A 6,779-nucleotide genomic window follows, 5' to 3' on the forward strand; every position below is an offset into this window, starting at 1 on the left:
AAACTGTTGCTCTATGGCTCCTAGCCTGTGTGTTTCCAGGGAGTTTGAGTGAGTGTGTGTGTGTGTGTGTGTGTGTGTGTGTTTGTGTTGTCATGTCTAGTTTTTGTTTATTTGTTTATTTTGTTTGGTTGTGCTTACTTTTGGTAGCAAATGGTCATTCTAGCTTAAGTTGCAAGTGCGGTTTGTTTCATTGTTGTTTGGTTTCATAATGGTGAAACTATTCGAAGAGAATAGTGCTAGTAGTCCAGAACTGTTAACCCTGAGCAGTATTCTGTTTAGACTGTACAACATCAGGTGTTAAGAGAGGCCAAAAGTGAAGTCAAGTTAAATTCAGTAAACCATGACTGGGAAACTGTGCTAAACACTGTGATAGCCAGACATTTTCCGCTGAAAGTGTGCACTCACTGTACAGAACTGGGCTATCTAATGCAGCATTAATAACTGTCTGGCACTAGGTCCTAGTGCGGATGGTTTTTTCCACCGTCTCTCCTCCCCCTCCTTTTAAAATAGTGTTGACTTTGTCTTCCTTATCAGGGCAATCTTAAAGTTTCAAAAAATCCTACACATAGCAAACTTCAACCTTAAATTGTTTGCAATGGGGACCAGCAGTTGGTGTAATGGCTATGTTGCTGGACTCCCACGTAGTCGACCGTGGTTCAAGTCCTGGACCCGGAGGCTTAAACTCACTCCAGGCACGTGTGTGTGCGTGCCCAAGATCCTAAGAGGAGAATGGAGGAGAAGGGATTACAGTGTGACCATACCCCTTGGGGGTGATTTCTCACTTTCTGTCTCTCTGTCTCTCTCTGTCTCTCTGGCAAGTGCGCCCTATAGCAAAAACCTCTCAAAAAAAAAAAAAAAGAATTAAATTGTTTGCAATGTAATCTTATGCAGGGAATTAAACTCTGTTAAATCCTGGCTAAAAGTCAACTAAAACTCAAAGACCTGTAGCATAACCAGATGTGTCATCTGCTGGGCTAACCTGCATACTGAATAAATAAACAATAAAGTACAGTGAGTAGAGAATGTAGAAGGTGTAGTAATTGAGGAATGACTTCTCGACAGAAACAGATATTTGTTTATTTCTTCTGAAACAGGGATGTTTTCTTACTTTTACACATTATACACTTTGTGTGAAACATACCTCAACAACATGAGATCTAGCGATATTTACTACACTGTACTCTGGGCGTGGGATAGGGAGTTTTAAAGTTTTAAAGTCTACATAGGGATAATCATTTGTTTTTAAATATTTATACATTTTTAGGAGGTGGCAAAGTCTTTAAACCCTTTTGGCTAGTCCAGAATTTAAGGGAAACAAATGTCTTCCCTCGACACATGGAAAGACACCCCTAGTTACAAAGTCTTCTCAGACCCTTACGATAAAGTACTCAGAATTCTCTTGTCTCCAAGAACACGGCAACATGCTTAATTACCACTGCATTGCAACATCATTCACATGTCTTGCCTTTTGGGTATTTGGATATTTAATTGTTGAAACTCATTCTTTTTTTTAGGTTTTTGCCATAGGGCACATGCACTCACCAGAGAGACAGGCAGAAAGGGAAAGAGAAATCATCCCCCAGAGGATTGGCCACTCTGCAATCCCTTCTGCTCCATTCTCCTGGGATTTTTGACACACATGTACATGCACCCAGCATGATTTTCAAGGTGCCACGTCTGGGAATCGAACCACAATCATCATAGGCCATGTGGGAGACCAGTGCCTTAACCACCACGCCACCTGCTGGCCCCAGAACTCATTCTTTTTTTTCATAATTCTGGGCCTGCCATTTACCCTCTACTTGATTTCCTGATTCCCTGATCCCTGACTCCTCCCTTCCTCAAGTCCAATGCTCAGGTGAAATGGGTAAACTCAGAACTGCAAGGGGACATGACTGCTGCTGTTGGGGATGGAGATGTTGGACTTCAAGTAGCCACTTAGGAAGTGGGCATTTGTGCTGGACAAGAAAGCTAAGGTTTTTTTTTTTTTTTTTGGAGAGATTTTCACTGTAGGGCGCGTGCGCTCGCCAGACAGACAGAGAGAGACATAGAGACAGAAAGCGAGAAATCACCCCCCAGGGGGGATGGTCACGCCGCAATCCCTTCTCCTCCATTCTCCTCCCGGGATCTTGGGCACGCACACACACGCGCCCGGCGTGAGTTTTAAGCCACCGGGTCCGGGGCGTGAACCGCGGTCGACTACGTAGGAGTCCAGCGACATAGCCATTACGCTAACTGCTGGTTCCCAAAGCTAAGGTTCTTTAAGGCCATTCCTATCTCGGCCTAGAAATAAAACCCTACAGGACACTTAGTTTAATTGTTTCAAGACTGACTCTACAATCCTTTTTTCTTCGTGTTTAAATCCAATCATTATTAGCCCGTTGTCTTTTGTCCCTTTTATATTCTGACACAGAACTAGTCAAAGGTTTACAAATCTTTTTAGAGGATATGAAGCTACATGTAATTATTTGTTCAGTTGCTGGGTTTGACTATAATCATAGGATACTACTTGTAAGTAGTAAGTTTGGCCTAGTACCAAAATCTAGATAGCAGAATAATAATTAGTATACTGTTGCAGAAACAGACCCCTGAGAAACTAAGTGCCACTCAGAAGGTAGGAGAACTCTGGTTTATTACACCAGCGGACCCAGAGGAGCTCGTACTCCAAAGTCTGGGCCCGGACTTGGGGAAGTTACAGGGGTTATACAGTCAGGGTTCACAGGTGTTCCAGACAAAAGAAACCAGAAAAGTTGCAAAAAAAGCCAAGTTACAGGGCCAGCAGATGGCTTGATGGCTGTGTTGCTGGATTCCCATGTAGTTGACCGTAGTTCGAGTCCCAGACCCAGTGGCTTAAACTCACGCCGGGCTCGTGTGTGTGCAGGCCCAAGATCCTGAGAAGAGAATGGAGGAGATAGGATTGCGGTGTGGCCATCCCCCCAGGGAGTGATTTCTCGCTTTTCTGTCTCTCTCTGTCTTTCTGGAGAGCACACATGCCCTATAGCAGAAACCTCTCCAAAAATAAAAAGCTGTGTTACCTTTTCTTGTTCCTATAGAGACCCGCTAGCTGTTGAAGCAGGCAATTTACAAAAGTGGAACAGCTGTCAGATAGTAAATGTTCCATGTTTGCAAGCAGCTTTTAGAAGCAGTGTTTAGTTGGATAGCAAAGAGGATCCATATCATCCCCCCCTTTGATGCCCTTAGTTTTCCTTAGGGCATCATAGCATGACCTCGCAGCCTATTGATTCTTCTGTCCTGAGCTGCCATTCATTTCCATTCCATTTGGCCAGGATGGTAGCAGCTGAGCCTACAGCAAAGACTAAAACACATGCAAAGAGGGTTATGGTTAAGAGATTGTTACAACGTATCTGGGAAGGTTCAGAACAGTTCATGCATTGTCTCAGACAAGTGTATTCTTGATTTTCTGCCATGCGGGGATTGGTCAGCCTCCAGAGTGACTGAACAGCCTCCAGAGTGACTGAAGCAGGGCTGTAGATTCCTCAGGCTTCTGCTATGCATTGACTAGTCAGCCTCTGGAGTGACTAGAGCAGGGCCGTCGATTCCTTGTCTCCGAAGCATCATCCAGAGAGAGTTTGTCTGGTCTGTTTTTGTGGTCCAGGGCCTGCCATGCTGGTCCACGGAGGCAGCTTTCTTGACTTGCCTTTTTTTTTTTTTTTTGAGAGGTTTTTTGCTGTAGGGCGCGTGTGCTCGCCAGACAGACAGAGACATGAGACAGAAAGCGAGAAATCACCCCCCAGGGGGGATCGTCATGCCGCAATCCCTTCTCCTCCATTCTCCTCTCAGGATCTTGGGCACGCACACACACACGCTCGGAGTGAGTTTTAAGCCACCGGGTCCAGGGCACGAACCGCGGTCGACTACTTGGGAATCCAGCGACATAGCCATTACGCTAACTGCTGGTTCCCTTGACTTGACTTTAACAAGTAACCTGTACAACTACGTGAGGCCCCATTCAGTCTAGCTGGAATTACTTAGTCAAACAACAGTAACTTTCTCATTAATCAAGCTTATTTCAGGGAAAGGATTATAGTATTTTAAATTTGTAATGATTCATATTTATTTTCCTTTCCAATTGACAATCACTTTCCTGAACACTTTGTTTCCAAGTTAGACTCATTTAAAAACAGAATGAATCTTTATACAAAGTTGTCCCTAATCCAAGTCACTACCATCTTTCACCTGGATTATTTATTATTATTTTCCACTGAATTCATATGTTCTGACCTATCGCTATCTCTTGGCATAATGTAGCTAAAGTTGTTTCAAGGATCCAGTTTGTGTACTTAACTTTCCTTAAACTTGGGGGATGGAAGGAAGTGTGGAGTTTCCATTTAATCCCCAAGATTTTAGCCACTGTCTGGGCGATTTCAGAGACAGAAGCAGGGCCATTGTCTGTTTCTACAGTCAGTAGCAGCGGTGCCCATATTGAGAGATGGTCTCCTTGGACAAATAGTTGCCCATCAGGTAGATGCCACCAATTCGCTCTAGTCTGGGGCTCTCCTTCTTCTGTTGCCCATTGGTTTTCTTCTTTGGTATACTTTAGAAACAACTTTACCCTCTGATTTAGACAAATTATGAAGAAACCTTAGTCACCTTAAGGGTTACCTGACGCTTGTCCAGTGAGGTTACCAGATATTCATGGAGAGCCATTGGGGCCTCAGGCCCCATCAATCCTCAATTTCAGAGACCAGAAGTTCTGAGCTCCCTTTAGGGCTCAGGGCATTCCCATCGCTAGTGACCAACTCCACCTTGGGGACAAGGCTCTAGCAGGGAAACATGAGAATGCCAGTCATGGCCATTGTCCAGTGCCCCGGCTGTCTACATTGGAAACATAGTTTCTTCCAAGGCAGAGGCTCTGATCTGGGCTGTTTCCAGATCCTGCCCTCAGGTTAAGTTCCCAGCCTTCAGGATTACCACAGCTCTTAGGTGTCTTTTTTTTTTTTTTTTTAGAATTATTTTATTTAACTTTATTATTATTTTCCACTTTGAGCAGAGACAAATAGAGGGAAAGTGAGAAAGCAAGTCACCAGGTCTGGGACTGGAACCACAGTCAGCCATGTAGGAGTCTAACACCTTTAACCACCACACTATCTGCTGACCCCTCTTAGGTGCTTTTTAAATCAGAGGTTAAGGTGAGCTGCCAATTTGTTGTAACACTTTTCTGATTATCTGAGAACGTCTCTAAATCTATTCTGATCTGTGAGAGATCCTACAGTGAGAAGTGGACCTAAGTTCCAAATAGATCCTGCAAGGAGTGGCTGAGTCCTGCCAGGAGGGTGGAGCCCAGTGTACTGGTTTCACCAGGCATCCACTTTATTGGCTATACAAAAGCTCCAGCTGGAAAATACAATCTTAATTTAAACTCTCATTTTTATAGCTAAATCTCCTGATTTTTTGTTTGTTTGTTTGTTTGTTTTTTGAGCCCTGATACAAAGGCCCAGTTTTTACTAATTGTCCATGCTTATCTTTTCCTCCCCCACCTTGGGAGATTCTGATATTTCTCTGAGTTATTAAGCTTATAAACTTGTACATATTAATAGAATTACATATATCTGTATTGATCAGAATTTTCAATTTTCAGCAACCGTAACTTTTAGCATATACCAGTAACTTATGAACATGTAGAAATACACAACAATAACAACAAAACTTGTCTAAGGAATCTCTCGATGCAGAACTGAACAATCTTACTAATAGACCAACCCATCTATTTCATTCTCATAAAAGTTAAAGGACCAACCATGGGAATGATCAAAGTGTGTTAACTTAATAATGTGAGCTGTAAGAAGGACTTAAGAACAGGCTGTCATGCCCTCCACGAGCTCATGCTTAGTTGGATTTATATCCTTTTATACCAATTTTACCTCTTTAATTTGGGTGCATTGCATTTTTTATTAAATAGATTGTTATAGGTGATTTGACATGGAATTCATTCAAATTACAGATCTTAACGATTTACTTTTGATCTTAGATGGCCAAGAATTACTATACAGCTTAATAAGTTTGGTATTGGCTACTTAGCATGCAATTCTGTCAAACATTTTTTTGCTTTTGGTTTGGCTTAGCAGTTCAGAAAACCAATCAGTTTCTCCATAGAAAATGCAAATATTTACCCAGCTAAATGATTATAGATTATAGAGACCTTTCTTTATAAAAGGGCATTCTCTTTCCATCCTTAGTGAGTTTTCTTAAAAATATATCTGGCTGGCTGCCAGGCTCCCAGCAGAGGTACCACCATGGGGGTCGTCAAAGAAGAGGGGCAGGGGCGACGACTGTACTGCAGGCATTGAAGGCGCCACCGAGCAGCTGCTGGGGCATTGGGAGCACAAAAAGCACATGCACCAGAGTGGCGGGGGTGGCAGCAGCTGCAGTGAACAGCAGAAGCGGAACCGGGAGCGTGTAGGCGAGCGTGATAGTGGGCAGCACAGTGCCCATGCTGAGAACCACAGTAGCACACAAGGTGGAGCACAGCCGGGCCAGCCCCTCAGAGAGGTCCATGAAGAGGGAGAAGCAAGGTGACAGCCACAAGGCCGCTGCCAGTTCCAAAATTAGTTCAGGAGATCCCTCGTCACTCAGCATGGAGGAAACCAACAAATTGGACAAAGCTGGGGCTGAAATCCTTGGAGGTCAATGCTGTTGAAAAGGATATGGCATGTGGAGAAGGGACATATGGTAGGCTGAAGTCATCAACCCCAAGACCTTGCAACAGCGAGAGCAGCTGCGGGAGAAGCTGGTGGCTGCCAAGGGAAAGTGCCTGCTGA

The 6,779-nt window shown here is 43.8% G+C and overlaps 1 pseudogene; it reads left to right on the forward strand.

Moving 5' to 3' along the window:
- Positions 1-208: 208 nt before the first annotated feature.
- The window catches only part of LOC102486388 (U4/U6.U5 tri-snRNP-associated protein 1 pseudogene), an 8,498-nt pseudogene continuing 1,927 nt past the window's right edge, over positions 209-6,779 (forward strand).

This window comes from Tupaia chinensis, unplaced genomic scaffold (genome assembly GCF_000334495.1).
Source record: "Tupaia chinensis unplaced genomic scaffold, TupChi_1.0 Scaffold000688_1, whole genome shotgun sequence".
Classification (NCBI taxonomy): domain Eukaryota; kingdom Metazoa; phylum Chordata; class Mammalia; order Scandentia; family Tupaiidae; genus Tupaia; species Tupaia belangeri.